The 16,296-nt window shown below is 39.7% G+C and overlaps 1 long non-coding RNA gene across 1 annotated transcript in view; it reads left to right on the forward strand.

The window, feature by feature from the left end:
• LOC147601284 (uncharacterized) overlaps positions 1–15,290 on the forward strand; it is a 154,897-nt gene extending 139,607 nt beyond the window's left edge. The window contains exon 3 of the long non-coding RNA XR_015258281.1: positions 14,538–15,290. This is a non-coding gene — a long non-coding RNA (uncharacterized LOC147601284). The remainder of the gene's footprint in view (positions 1–14,537) is intronic.
• The last annotated feature ends 1,006 nt before the right edge of the window (positions 15,291–16,296 follow it).

Here is a 16,296-nt window from a genome sequence, read left to right on the forward strand (position 1 = left end):
TGCAGTACATTTGCAGTCCAAATGTGCCTTCCAGCACAAGTTATTGTACTTGCACCTTCATACTTGACCTAATGGCTGATCTCTGCTGATGTTTTTTTTTTTTTTTCCCTCAGATGTTGGCAAAAGCAAGTGGAAAAGAACAGACTTTAATAACCTCTTACTGTAACGATGTTGCTACTGTCATTTATTTGTATTATTGTACCAGTTAGAAGCCTTCGTCTCTGATAAGTTCCCATTGTGTTTGGAACTATAGAAACACAAAAACCCTAATGTCTCACTTTAAGGAATTTTCTATGTAGTGTAGACTAGAGGCTACAGGTGAGCCATATGCAGCTACCTGAGAGACTGTAAGGGAACAGGAAAATTATATTTTTTCATCTTAGCGTATTACTTTTTTTGGTTTCATTACTGCTGAGGGTTTAGAGGGAAGATGGCATAAGGAACAGTGGGAAGACAAGTGAAAGGATTTTAATTAAAAAAAAACATTGCAAATAAATGATGGCAGGAGAGATCATAAGCCCAATAGGGACTGGAAGTAGTCTTTCAATAGGTAATAAAAGATTTTGGGGAAGAGGCAATGAAATACATTAGAAGTGAAAGAGGAAAATCAGCTTATGACTTTTGTGATACAGGAAGGAGTCCATAGAGGCATAAAAAGTGAAAAAGCTGGTATAGTTGAAGTGATTGGCTAGAAATATGATCCCTCCTGCAGTGTTTCGGATGGCTGTGAACAAGTACAGGCTTTATTTTTCAAAGCCAGAATAAATGATATTAAGTAAGCAAGATGGAAGTGAGAGTGTGAAAGTGAATTTTACTAGCATGACAGTAAAGATTATAACTCAAAAACGATACGCAAGAGAGATCCACAGAATTTGGATGTGTACTCAGAATTGAAGATGAGACAGAGTTTTATCATCTTGAACAACAAGCGAAATGGTGAGTTACAATGATCAAAAAAACCAGAAAGAGCCTGTGGAAAGGAAGGGTCAGGAACTCTTTTTAGGTTTTCTTGCACTTCAGTTCATGGCTAAGAACCACTGAGAAGTTGGTCAAGATATGAATTTGCCTAGGAGACAAATATGCAGTATACATGGGTCCTTGAGGTGATGGCAAGGTGAAGATATCTCTATTTATGGATCCTCAAGGGTCATCTGTGCCAGGACCAGTACTGTTTAACATCTTAATCAATGACATAGACAGGGGAATCGGATGCACCCTCAGCAAGTTTCCAGAGGAGACCAAGCTGAGTGGTGCAGTCGATATGCCTGAGGGATGGGATGCCATCCAGAGAGATCTGGACAAGCTCAAGAAGTGGGTTCGTGAGAACCTCATGAGGTTCAATAAGACCAAGTGCAAGATCCTGCACATGGGTCACGGCAATCCCCAGTATCAATACAGGCTCAGGGATGAAGGACTTGAGTGCAGCCTGGCCGAGAAATACTTGGAGGTACTGGTGGCTGAAAAGCTGGACATGAGCCAGCAGTGTGGGTTTGGAGCCCAGAAGACTAACGTGTCTTTGGCTACATCAAAAGAAGCATGGCCAGCAGGTCAAGAGAGGTGATTCTGCCCCTTTACTCCGCTCTGGTGAGGCCCCATCTGGAGTACTGTGTCCAGCTCTGGAGTCTTCAGCGCAGGAAAGACATGGACCTGTTGGAGTGAGTCCAGAGGAGGGTCACAAAAATGATCAGAGGGCTGGAGCAGCTCTCCTATGAGGACAGGCTGAGAGAGTTGGGGCTGTTCAGCCTGGAGAAGAAGGAGGTTCTGGAGAGAGCTTATTGTGGCCTTTCATTACTTAAACAGGGCTTATAAGAAAGATGGGGGCAAACTTTTTAGCAAGGGCTGCTGTAATAGGAAAAGGGGTAATGGTTTTAAACTAAAAGAGAGTAGATTTAGACTAGACATAAGTTAAAAAATTTTCACAATGAGGGTGTTGAATCACTGGAACAGGCTGCCCAGAGAGGTGGTGGATGCCCCATCCCTGGAAACATTCAAGACGGGACTCTGAGCAACCTGATCTGGTTGGAGATGTCCCTGCTCCATGTACGGGGCTAGGACTAGATGACCTTTAAAGGTCCCTTCCAACCCTAACTATTCTATGATTCTATGATTTCTAGTCTCACATTACACTGGAATGTCTGTAGGAGAACTGACTCCTTGCAAAAATTAGCGGAGTTAGATGGATGCACTCAGCAATAATCTGAGAGTAAAGAGAAAGAGAAGCTGAAATCACAGCAACTAGAAAAGCTGATACAAGGAAGAGCATGTCAAAGTGCATGAAAATGGAGTTCTGGTTATAAAATCAAAATTATGAAGCAGTCATTACAGACTGGTAAGTGCTGAGCAGAGCATGTGGGCAAGAAAAGCAGCAGCTAGGTAAGAAGGGGTTGAGGCTGAACTATAGAAAAGGGATTATTAATAGCCACTATCAACAGTGTATTTAAGGATCTCAGAAGTGAAAGGTCAAAGAGCAATGTAACAAAAGGAAAGAGGCAATGAGGTCATGGGTATGGAAATAGCAAACATGCTTACAATATGAGGGGAAAAGCCAGCAGGGCAGAAAAGTTACAAAGGGAGAACAGTAAGGCTGGATTACCTGGGCATATGAAGGGATTGGAGAAGAAAATAAAATGCTAAATTTTGCATCCATGGGAGGAAAAGAGAAAAGGAAGCAAAGGAGGAAGAGAGATGGTAATGTATCATATCAGTGCCCTTGAAGTCGCTCAGCTCCTGTGCAGAACCAGGAATTGAAGTGGGAAGGTGAGTCAGTCTGAAAAGCCAGAGGTGGTGAGAAGTTTGCAAGGATTTTAGAAATGTGCAACAGGATTCTGAAGTGACCTTCTCCTTACAGTGGAGATATTGGAAGAGACCAAAATGGCTCATACATTCAATAGACAAGTTTTATTAGAACATAAACTAGAAGGAAATATTTGAAAACAGAGAAAACTTCAGCTGAGACAGATGAAAGGAGTTTGTAAACAAAACCGTCCCATTCTGCTCTGCTCTCGCAGGGTGGTACCCTCTTTCGTGCTTGCTTCTTAACAACCAAGAGGCCTTCCTTGGAGAGCTCTCTGCAGGTTGCTTGGTGTCTTTTTCTTCCTGGTACAGCTGTGTGGCTGTTGCAGGTAATGTCAGTCTTTGCTGGCTTCTGTGGCTCTATCTCTCCTGGGCTATGGGATCTCCATGCTGACCTCTCACACTCCCTTGCTCCATCTCTCATTCTACTCCACTCAAGCAGTCTGGATGCTTTGTTTCCCCCAGACTGGACACTTGCTCCCAGAAGGTCCACCTGACCTGTTTGTACTCTGATTAAACAGAAATATTTACATGCAACAACAGCAAAGCAGTCCTCACCCATGACAACAGGGGATTTAGTTCAAGTAAAAGGAGAGATTTGCTTAATAACTAAATGCTGAGAGGACAAATCTATAGTAAACACCTGATCTTTTTTTTTGCTCCAGAAATATTGAGGCAGGAAGGGGATCATGTGGATGAGCTGATATTGCCAGATTAACAGGTGAGGGAAGGGAGGAGAGAAGTGATGGTCAGGCCAATGCCAGTATCCAGGTAAGACTAAAGAGGAAAGAGTCATCAGGAGAAGTTTGTGGTGCTACAGCACGGGGATTACTGCTACTGAGAGTGAGAGAGCCCAGGGGAAGGGCAGGCAGAGATACCAGAGTGGGGAATCACTGATATAAAAGCAAGATGAGAGGCAGCAAGAACAGTGTGTTCTTGATGTGCTGCAATTACTGGAGTGTAAGTGTCAGTACGTAGTTGTTTAGAGCGTAATCCAGTTGATAGAGTGTAGTCCAGTTATTAGAGCAAAGTCTCTGTCATGGTCTCAGACTCTACTGTAAAATAGGCAGAGAGCCCCATATTCTTACTGTTTCCATGCTTTTATACCCATAGTTCCTCTAACCACCACCAGGTGTTCCTTATCATCTTCCCACCACCAGGTGCCCTCAATTTAACCTCTCTTAGAAAGTCCCTTATTTTTCAGTCCCGTGGCTTCTGATGTTTGTTGCCCCCAACATGTAAGGCCTGAACCAGTGAGATGAGGAGCTGTTCCACTGTAGGTTACAAATGTGAGAGCTGAAGGCACCAGGATTTGCTGGGAGAGGTGTCTGTGCAGCAAGGAACAGTACAATGGAGCAAGGAGAAAGTCTGTATTGCTGAGGAGAGGAAAAGGAAGAGGAAGTTGTTTAAGCAGCAATCAATAGCAGAGAAGTGGTTGGACATGCCTGCTATGGTATGTGTATGTGACCTGAGATGGGAGTAGGTGCCTCTGTAAGGAAGAGGTGCTTCATAGGAAACTTGCTGCATATTCAGGTAAGAAGAGCAGCTTTAGGTGAAGCTGAAATATCTGTAAAGTGTTGCCCATCTGCTGTACCTGTATGTACTACTCACAAGCTTGCAGCCATGTTTCCTTGTAATTCTTCTCCACACCAGCCTTCTTTTCTGTCATCTGTATCTGTCTCATCAGGAAGAGCAAGTAGTTGGTGGGATGAATTTCAGCCATAATGAAATAGATTTTGGAAACAAAGCTAGACCAAGGTGGATGATGTGGTTTTGTTCAACTTGTGCTTACACAGGCATCCAGTGCCTGAGCACTATCGGTGTCAAAACACCTTGGGGAAGAGCTACCAGCTAACAAGGAGCAGGCCAACTAGTTTGGGAGAATAGGAGGAGAACCTTATAAAGAGCCACTTGAAAAACTGTGCTTGGACAGCATGTGTCTGGAAAGGAGGGATAGTTCTTTAGGAAACAGCATCTTAGATTCAAATTACAACAGTCTATTTTCAACAGCAGGTTCAATAAAACAGATTGATCCACCTTCACCCAGCCCAGCATGCAGTCAGAGCACTATATTTTATATACTCCTTTGTAGCTTCCTGCTGCTACAGTTATACCCACCTCCAAGATATGAGGTCAGCTGGACTTTTTGCTTACTGAGAGTGAAATGAACACTTGGAGACTGAATATTTTTCCTTTTTCAATGTTTTAAGTCTATTGTGCACACCTTTTTGCTATTATTTCTAGTGAGGATGAATACACCTGGGTTGACTTTGGCATTTAGTAGCACTTTCAGAGAGCTGTCAGAACAGCACCCAAGGAGACATCCTCTCTCAGCTCTTCTCCTACACTGAGGGTTTGTGTAATACCTTGTGCCACTCCTGTCAATAAATACCAGCACCTCTTCAGCCTGGTGGTACCTATTGCTCAGCCTCTCCTTGAATTCAGATGCTCAGCTTTGGTTATTTCTGATCTGACTCCAGGCCACATTTAAATGTGATCTGCACTGCTATTTACAATGGATTTATTTTGTGCGGTGTGTAGAATTAATGAGAGACCTGAAAACTGCCTTTGAGTCCAAGGATCTAGAGGAAAGGCTTAAATGGATTTAGTAATGTAGGATTCTTAGACTCTTGAGATTTACACAGTGGTATTTTCCCCAGAGTTTGTGGTGCATAACTTTATAGAGTGATAAACCGTACATCTCTAAAGGTTCCTTGAGTTATATTAAATATCTTGGGTTACTACAGCTCAGTAGAGAGTGATCACCTAGTTCTACAATTCTTGTCTGTGCTCACAGATGATCCATTTAAAGCTTCCAGGGGTCTGTCAATGAACTGAACTCATTATGTGGATGGTTAAACTGGTTGTGTGCGTGTTTTATATTGATCTGATGTTCTTGATTGAGTACCAACCACCATAATAGTATGAATGTACCTTGTGGACTGCAAAATAAATGTAAAAATTAAAATACTTCAGAGCCACACACACCAATACCAAAATAGCTGGCATTAAAAAAAAAAAAAAATATATATATATAGTGGAGCACAGTGGAAGCCAAACAGATGACTTTATTTTGTTATATGGAGACTCAGTCTAAAGACTTTAACATTTAAAAAGGCATGAGAGAAGAAGGTAATGGTCTGTGTTGGTACATTAAACCTCTTGTTTACATTTCACTTACTGGGTTCTCAGTTTTTGCAGTGACTGTATTCAGATCTGCAGGACTTTCTACTTCTTAGCAGGGAAGAGAATGCTAGAAACATTCTTTGATTGGGGAGTGTCAAGGGTGAAAAACAGCTGAAGTTGTGTACATGGAGTGAGTGTCTGAGGTTGAACTTTTGAACACTCAAGCAGAAACCAGCTACCTGCCAGCTGCAACCAGTATGGGCTGAGTTTAAATGTTGATAATCTGGACCAAAGTGAAGTGGTATGGCCTGAATCCTCTAGTTAATATAGACAAGTGAGAGAAAACCACCAATATGGATGGTGATAACTTGTTGAGTTTCTGCGCATAGACTATCTAGATTGGGAAAAATGTCATTTTGGGGGCCTGGAAGAGGAGGACCTAGAGGCCAAAAGAAGTGTTCCTGAAAGGACGAAGTGGTTTCAGGAAGAAGGAGCTCTGCAAATAAGAAGGTGAAGGTCCTGGCTGGAGGAAAGAACTTGAGAGTGGAGGAAGACTTGAAGTCAGAGAGATGTGTGGAGACAACTGCTAGAGGATCCTCAGGGACTTTGGCATGTAGTGGCTGAGATAGTTTACTGCAAGCAGTGGAGCAGCATGAATCGGTGTGACTTTCTGCCTGACCTTTCCAGACCAGCATTGACCAGGGAAGGGAAATCAAGATCTAGTGGATTTAATGCTGTGGCAGGGAATAAGCAAGGGAGTACTTAAAAATAATCAAGTAGAGTAAAAGCACTGACCGCTTTGCTTTGTAAATAAACTCCAGTATCCAGAGCCACTATGAGTTGCTGTTTTCTCCGTCTTGCTAGGGACACAAAGAAACTGTGAAAAAATGAAATTGACTAATGCATGAGTTCTTAACTGTAGTTTTCTCAGGGGAAGAGGAGTGCAAGTACTGAGGGGCTCGTGTATGTAACCATTTTCAAACTTCTCAAAGGACTGTCTTTGTAGATGCGCCACCTTCCTTACCACCCAACTGCCAAAAGGATGTACCATGAAGTGCAAGAGCACCTACAAGTCTCAAAGCTCCATCCTAGACAGCAACTGCAGCAGCACTGTCTGCTCCTGATTTTCTTCTCTGTGGGTGGTGGCAGCAGCAGGTGATGTAGGCAATGTTGAGTGGTTTGCATAGTGTCTGTTGGGAGCCTTGGACCTCCTTGATTTTGTGCAGATGGCCCTAACAGCATTTGAGCCCTTCCCATTGAATTTTGAAAGGCTCACACCTAGGCCGTACAGAAAGTCTGGGATTGCCACACTGGTAAAGTCACATACCTGACACAGGGTTTGACTGTATGTAGGCTTTAGGATTTGCTTTCTGTTTCTCTGCAGAAGAGCATCATATATGACAGTGAGGAAAAATTGCTCAAGATCAAATGTAGAAGGATATCTTAAAGCTATCTGCTTTCCAATCAGTGGTCCTAACTCCTATCTGTATTACTCCACAGTTAATGGAAAGTAATTCCTTTGACTTTAGTGGAGCTTTTCCTGATCTGAATGTCTGAGTGAAGGAAGTCTTGCATGCATAAACTGTATTATATACCTGAGAGCCTTGGGATTTCTTTTGCATTGTTACATCTGTCAGGCTTCATGGTTTCATCTTTTCAGTTGGGAAAAGTCACTCTGCGTAACACTTTTGCATCTTCTGGTGTCATGCCACGAGTGTGTAGTTTTCATTATTTCTTTGTGCATTACTTCATTATTTCTTAGTGGTTGGTTATAATGCTCAATTGGATTTTAAACTCCAAAGAACGAAAGTGCAGATTTGAGGACAGTCCCTAAACAGAAAAAGGGAGAAAATTCTTCTGAAAGCCATATCAGACAAGAAGCCAAGAGATGCAGGAATAAAAAGACAAGTGCCACAAGACAGACTGAGAGAGACCTTGGAAGAAATATTAATAAGAAATGGCAAAAGATTCTTCAGCCTTAAAAACCAAAAAGAGCAACGACTGAAGAATGGTTCGCTGTACAATGAGAGATAGAGGAACATAATCCAAGCATAGCTAAGAGTTGGACTGAATGGTTTATGCTGGGATTTAGCAGGCCTAGGATGTTGACCATTAAAGCAAAGGCAAGATAGCTAGCAGCCATGGGGTTATGGAAATAGAAATGACCACTTTCTAGGTGAGAACCCAAAGAGCTTAATCTTTTCAAGTCAGGAGACCAACTAATTTTCATCCCACAATGCTGAAAGAGCTGGTACATGAAATTGCAGGACTGCTGATGAATATTTTTAATAATCCTCAGGGGAAAATGGATATGAGTACAGAATAGCAAATGTAGTACCTTTATTTTAGAAGGGGGAGAAAAAGTGATGTGGGAAAGGACAGGCCATTAATCTCACCTCAGTTGCATGCATGGCTTAGAACAAAGTTTGAAGGAAGGACTAATTAAGACACATGAGAAAATGGGCAATGGGATAAAGAGCAACCTGGCTTTACCACAAGTAAGCCAAAGAAAAGGCAGGTACTTGGCTTTTTTTTTTGTCTTAGAGCAAAGTGCTCAAAAATTTGAAAGAGTTCTTTTAAGCACCTGGTCTCTGGAGAAGATTCTTAATTGTCGCTCCTTAGTGGCTCAGACTTTACAGTGGTTGTGCTCAGCAGTTCCCTCCAGGCTTCCCTAAAGTTTCCTGCTGAATAAACTGATCTTCAGCAGTCGTTTAAAACACAGCAGTGGTCTCCTCCCTGCATACCAGACACCAAAAGCTAGATGCAAAGCTGAGGCTTAATATGATATTACAATATTTTATGTGATTGTTTCCACGGTATTTTTTTTTTAATGTTGATAATTGCTTTATCTGTCTGCAGTTAAGTGTCCTTGTTTGGAAACAAGGACAGTGTGTATTGAACCAGCCAGAACATGAAAAATAAATTTATGGTGGGCTTTAATTTTGTTTCAAAACAAACCCACAATGTTTAAGATTTTTTTCAAAAGCTTTTTAGGAGTAGCCTTCAATCCACATTATTATGAACAATCAGTTGATCAAGTAGGCAAAGCAAAGAAACAATTTTTCTGTGAATATTATGCGGTTTAATTGTAGTATCTTAGAATTACTTATAATATGTTCATGCCAGAGCTATGTTTATGATTCTTATGTAGAGAGGAAATTAGGGGAAGTCGAGTGGTGTTATGTTAAGTGCTTTCTCAGTCTGCTTCCACTCTCCAGTTCAGCTCAGGTATTTCTACAGGACCTGGTAATCTGCATTACAGACACGCAATGCCACTTTGGCACACTGGGATAAAGCATGAATGATTGTACTGGATGTCACGCTGAATCATACGCAACTTCTCTGTTTCTTTAAGTTGCAAGGTCTGTATGCAACAGTAACCATGTATACTGATAGACATATGCAAAGCAGAGTGAGCCAAATGCTTCATAAAAATTGCTGTAGTCAGCAATACACGCTTAAAATGTGTTTCCTTTAAATGTTTACACTTTTTGCTCTGTATATAAATGATCCTTATACATTTCGAGCTGCTTAGGATATTGCCTCATCAGAGAACTTGAACTGTGAGATCCTCATAGTCATTGAAGTGTTTTATTCTGAAGACATTTCTGGTTAGCTGCAAGCTATCTTACAGAATGCCAAGAAATAGGAAATGGTGTTGCTGCTTGTGGGTAGGGGAAAATAGCAATGGTGACCTTCACATGCTGTCTACCTCATGAAGCAGCAAGACTTCATGAGGGGCTTTCAGAGGGATTTGAATGTGATGCTCATGTGTGTTAGGCAGGCCTGGCTTTTACATCTAACTCCTGCTCTCTGGAGATGAAGTGCGTCAGAAAATGCTAGACACCAAGGAACAAGTCTGGTACTGCCCAAGGCCATGCTAAGTCAAAGTACTATGTGTCTGTTGTTCAAACAAGCTTGCAATGATAGAGAAAGGAACATGGAGTAAACACTAGCTTGTTCTTGGTAGAGCACTACAGACATAGCAATTAAGTGGTAATTCAAGCTTCCTAATTGTGGTAGAATCTAGTAACAGTCAGGAAAATTGCAATCTACTCAGATCTCAGGCCATGCAACTACACGAGGTGAGGTGATTTTTCCTTTTTTTGAATTTCAGTTAGCTGGTAGCAAATGTCTTTATGCTATATTGTCCCTTTGAGTCTGCTGAACCATACTTCTGCAATTCCTAAACTCTGATTTTTTTTTTTTTGTCTCATTTATCTTGCTTGTTCTCAAATGCCTGCAGCAAACAATGAATTTCCTCAATTTTAGCCTTTAATGATTTCTAGACATGGTACATCTTAGTTACATTTCTCCTGTCTTTTAGTCTCTCTGCTCTTACAAACCTCCTTCTGCTCTTCCTAAGTTTAAATTCAGCTAATAAAGGTAAAAGAATTAGAAAACAGAGAAGAACAATAGAATATTCTCTTATCCCCCAAAATATAGAAGTGGACAGAATGCATACCACTGCATATGTGTGAGAGCTTGAGAAAATAGGTATTTCCCATACCTGGCCAAGTTCTTCCAAACATTAATCTGATAGGGCAGTATTTTTCTTTTGTGTGTAACTGAGGATGACGCATAAGGAAGAAGGAAGAAAGGTGGCACAGAAAATCAGTATGTCTATAGAATGCTACAAGTCTGTAGAATGCTACAGGGATTTTGGGAGAAGTATGGCAGTGTGTTGACATAATCTTTTTTTTTTAAGGTGGGCAGATTTAGAAAAGTTACCTCCTGGGACAATTTGTACATTCCTAATTATCTAGGCTTAGGAAAGGTGTAATCACTCAGTTTGCATTGGTCTATCTTTTTCTTTTCTTTTTGGCCATTATTAAGGTTTAATCTTGTTAACCTCACAAAGTCAATTTCAACACTTTCATTAATTCAGGTATATGGAGATCTCTGAGACTGATGTCAATTTGGGATGACTATTTGCTTGTCACCTTCATTTTTACAACCCTCTTATTCAGTCTAGGCTTTATTGTCTTTTGATGCTGATGTTTTCTAAACCAGACTGAGAGCTGATTGAAAACTTGTGAGTTAATTCTCATGAAATTTGGAGATGTTCAGATATGAACTAAAACTTTCCTTGAGCTAAATTCTGACCAGATTAAAAAAAAAAAAGCTAATATTCTCTGTCATGACACCCAATACTTAGGATGATTGGCAGCAAAATTTAAAACACATCATTATGTGTAGTTAGGCAACCTACATACCGATAATCTGGATACTGCCAGGTGGCTTCTAAATTCTTGTGCCTTTAGGGATGTTACTGATTTCAGCAACATGTAGTGAGTGATATGTAAAGCATTTAAGGTGGAAAAAGGAGTGAGGCTACAATATTACCTTTTTTGATAAATTGACCCTGACACACGGCTACAGAGTTGCTTGCTCACTGCACTCCCCTTGCTGCCCCTGCAGAATGTGGGAGAGAACAGAAAGAGCAAAAGTGAGAAAACGCATTGGTCAAGATAAAGACAGTTTAATAAGTGAAGGAAAGAAGAAAAAAAAAAAAAACCAAGAAGTGATGCGAGGGCAAGCACTCAACAGCTACTGGGCACCTGTTGTCAAGACCAACCTTAAAAAAACAGATATTTGTGTAAGACTCATTTCAACTTTTTTTGTCTTTCAAGAATCCTCCTATTGTGTCAGGAAAACACATACTAGATTTCTAAACCCAGCAAGTAGTGAAAAAACCCCTTGTGTATGTTGTTTTTAGATTGTGACTTGTCTTTCTTTGTACTTCTTTACTTTGTGCATCTTTGTAACTTACTTTAAGGAGGATTGCAGATGTGCATATTTAGAACGTTCAGTCCCCCTGAAAAAATCATGCCCTGAATCACTCCATGATGAACTTACTTTTTATTGCCATTTCACTTTTAAATGGTAACTATCTTTCTGCTCTGCTTGAGATAGCTGTAAGAAAGATTGAGACCCTTCAGATTAAAATCAGTCCAAACCTCCATGAAACGCTATTTCAGATATGTGCATGTGTATCACACAAACATTTATTTAATGTATTTAATGTTCTGGGTTTGTAACTGGGCATTAACTTAATATCCAGCATGACTTTAAAGAAGTCTGTCATCTGAAAAATAAACGGACATTGAAATAATCACATAGTTAGTTTACAGTTCAGTACTAGATTGATTTTTATTGAAACTAAACGAGTTTATCTAAGTGGAAAAGAGTAAGTATAAATTAAAACATGGAAAATTTAAAGATGGCTAATGAGTACAACATTTTCATGTTCTGTTTTTTAAAGCTGATAAATTATTGCTGTAAAGGTATGAAAAATGCAGAGGTTTACGCACAGTAACTGAACAAACATATTCTGGTTTTGCTATGAACACTTAGGCATTTAATAGTTCTTTCCTTTAACTATTCACAAGAAAACCAAAATAAATACTTTAAATCTCATTTCTTCATTTCATGAACATTGGGAGTGAAGAGTAGCTTCTACTGTATGACAAATGAAGTCTCCTTGCTATCAATTGAAAGAAAGATTCCCACTAAATTACTAATTTATCTTCAAACCTATGTGTTGACTTAATAGTAAAGTTTCACTTAGAATAATCCTTGGCATAATATGGCCACAATTCATCCAAAGTCACTATTGGAGGGACATTTGTGAATAAGTCTCATTGTCAGTTGGAGAGCAACTGACCCTTCCTATTCAAGAGATTTGGTTGCCCATGTAAGCATTACCCTATGCAAAATTCTCAGTCAAGCAGGTTTTTTTTTTTTTTTTTTAACACTCTGCCTGTGATTGCCTATGTGACAGTACTGATAGGTATTGCATCATAATCCATCACAATGAAGTGAGGGATTTTTGCTAAGATACTGAATGCTGTATGGCTGTGGAAATACTTACTTGTGATAGTATTGACCACTTGACTGACTGCATGCCTGGCATCAGTGGAAAAATGTTCAATATTTGCTTGAGTGCCCGGGGTCCTAATGGCTATTCTGAAACCAAATTACCTAATAAAATTTGCTGAATAAAAGTTACATTATTTAAATCTGAAAATCTTATTCCATCATCCCTCAGGTTTTCTAGTGAGTAATGGGGTTTGTTACTAGAGGCTAAAGCCCTCAGAGAATGGTGATTAGTCTTTGAGTGCTACCCCCCTTCAAAATGTGAGTGATGGATAGCTGGTGAAGCTGTGACAAGACGAGCTGTTTGTTTGCAGAACGAATCCAGTAACAAAGCCACAAAAGGCATTAGAAAGATGTTAAGCACAACAGAAAGTGGAAAGTGGATGGAAGAGCCAACAAAGTACAAATCCAGAACAGACCCAAGCATTTACAAAACTAATCAAAGAAGTTAAACTAAATTCTTCCGTATGCTGTATTGCTAGCTTCATGAGAAACAAAATAGAGAATGATTGCTTATTCAGAGACATTAATTTGATTGAGTTACTATTAATGACACCTGAGGGGGAGGTTTTTATTACTGGAGTAAAAATGATAATCAGGAAGTATCGAGTGAGGAAAATTGAAGAGGAAGTGTCAAATTGCACTAAAAATGGCATATCCTGTTGCCAAATGACTGGTACCTCAGAGACAAATCATGCTTAGTGCTTGCCAGTTTCTCAAAGCTGAAACTGTTATTAACCATACAAACTGAATTTGGGCACAAAAATAGGAATGATAATTGGGAACTACTTAGGAATATTTCAGTAAATGTCTACAGATTGATGATCTCATCCATGATCAAGATACTGAGCATGAGAAGTGCTCATGTTAAAGAAAAATGGCTAAATAGCAAATGGAAGTAAGCTTAATATCTTGTTTCCCTGACTAGTGGTCAGATATTACCCTTTTTAAGCCCATCTTTACTTTGCTTAATTCACTGCTTGCTTACATAATTTAAGAAGTTCAGTTAAACATAACTACCTTCATGAGCACACTGCTAATACATTAGCATGCTTTAGGGGACAGCAGGGGCCTAAAAGAATATAGATAAAAACTTGAGTCATGCCCCCTCAGTACAGTTTTTCATGGGCTTACAGAGCATTATGTGCATGGGCCCCTGTGCTTTAGCGAGTCTGTGTTTAAATGGATACTGGAATCCCCTCTCTTACAGTCAGCGGAAGGGGAGGAGCAAGTCAGAAGGTTCTTCAGCAGCAACTGTTAAAAGGAAAATATCTGTTTTTACAGATCTAAATAATTTGCAAAGAGCCTTCCTGGGTCATGGATGTTAACTTTTCAGGAAGTTTTCAAAATCATTACAAACTTCTCTGAAATGAAAGAAAACAAGTTTGCAACATTTAAATACACTAAAAGAGACCATTCTTGGTAGTTCTTGGCCTATCAGTCTGATACCAGTCCTGGACAAAATAGTGCTAGACAGTATACCTTTATAGAAATGTCTGTTACTACTGTTACTATTGAACTTCAAGTACTGATAATCTAATAGCAATGTAATTAAACTTTGATAAGACATTGCATTAATACTATACAGCTTTCTCATTATGAATAAAAGTGACATAAAATCAAATTATTATACAATATATGGATGAAAAATAGCTAAGTGGTTTGTCTCAAACATGAACTGTAAACAGGAAGAAACAACTCCTGTCTGAAATCTTTCCTATTTCTTTGTCTCTTTCTAGAATTGGCTTAACAACAAGACGTGTAGCAGTGGTGAAGTTTAAAGTGATGCAAATACTGTGAATCTGGCAGTTGCTGGAAGAGAGAAGACAGCTGAAGCAGAATGACCTGAATAGGTTTGGTACACTGAGAAGAGCAAAGAAAAAACTGTCTTTTAGTGTGTAATTCTTCCTGTAGAAGTAATGACAGTAAGGATGGAGAGTTCCCTTCGGGCAAGTGATGTTGGAAAAGTCTTGAAACTCCTTCGGATTATCACCCAGGTGTGAAATAAGTGTAATGTTGTGACCGTAAGTCTTTGACTGTATACACATTTGGGGTACAGAAGGTACCACATTTGTACATTTGGTACATATGGTCACTAATGGACTAGAGTGTAGGTCTGTAAATGAATACTGACCCAGCCAAGTCCAGACCTGAAAGCTGCTTGGCTGACGCAGTGCCACCACAGTGCCATTAAAAGGTTTCTACACTGTTCTCCTCTGGGAGGTATACATGTGCAATACAACAAATGATAGACGAATAAAGAGTCCATGCTATATGGCTGTTTAGTCAGGAAAGTATGAGAATAAAAAGTCAGGAGGCTGGGAGTTGAAGGTGACAAATTCAGAGGTGAAATAAAACATATGAACAGAGAGGATAATTAACTTTTTCCTTAGCATGACAAGCATGGTGTGTATCTATCCACCTTCAGAGACTTTAAAAATGAAGAATGGGTTTCCTCCTGAGAGTGCACAATCATTTCAACAAGGTCCCATGGCTTATCTTATGCACGAAGCCAATCATAGGCCACAGCAGTCCCTCCTGATATCATGATCTGGGTTAGCAACCTCACAAGTAAAAAACTTAAAAAAACCCTAAATTATCTTGCTATTGTGTTGACTCATACAACAGCAGAGTTGAGATCAAACACACCTTTCTGAGTCTCCCAGTAAGCAAAGTAAGCTGTTGTATATCAGGAAACAGTTCAAAATGCTCTACATGTTAAAAATAAAACTTCTGGCTCTTGATTGGCCCCAGAAATTTCATCGGTGGCAAATTATCAAAAGGTATAAGTACAGCAAGAGAACTTGCATAATTTACATTCTTTGAATGGGTCCAGTTTAGAAGGTTAATATACAATACATGGAGACCCTACAGGCATAGTGTCCTATTCCAGACCATTATCAAATGCCAGACATGACAGCCTGTGAGATGAAGGTCAAGAATTTATCATCCTTTCATTAAATAATAAAAATGGAAATCAAAGAACAATAAAAAGGGAGAAAATCAGCAGCTATAATGGCAGCAAGATTAAAACTAGCTCTTTCAGAAGGAGTAGTGTTCAACTCCTCCAGATTTTAACAGTAAATGGCAAGGTTGTGTGTTTTGTTGGGGTTGAAAACCCTGAGCTGAGCTGCTTTTTCCAGTGTGATGACCTTTCCATTGTAATTTTCCTTTGAGCAAATTGATAATAGGAAAAGATGAGGGAAGATAATCTCACCCTGATGTGCTCTGCCCATACACTGTCTAACTAGATGCTCAATATTCTGTTTTCAAATGAGAAAAAAAGCCCTTCTTTCCTTTGAAAACTCATGAGCTTTTTAGCTTTAAATCATGGGAGATACAGCAACTTCAATGATTCCAGTAGTTTGCATTTTGTGAATAATTATGTTTTTCCTATGAGAAAATGAAATTATTACTTGGTTTAATATGTTGCTTCTTAATTGAAGGATAGGTTTGCCATTTCAAGCTTTATTGCAAAGAATGAAGTTTTCATTTACT

This window comes from Chlamydotis macqueenii, chromosome 3 (assembly GCF_036417535.1).
Source record: "Chlamydotis macqueenii isolate bChlMac1 chromosome 3, bChlMac1.mat, whole genome shotgun sequence".
In the NCBI taxonomy this organism is placed as follows: domain Eukaryota; kingdom Metazoa; phylum Chordata; class Aves; order Otidiformes; family Otididae; genus Chlamydotis; species Chlamydotis macqueenii.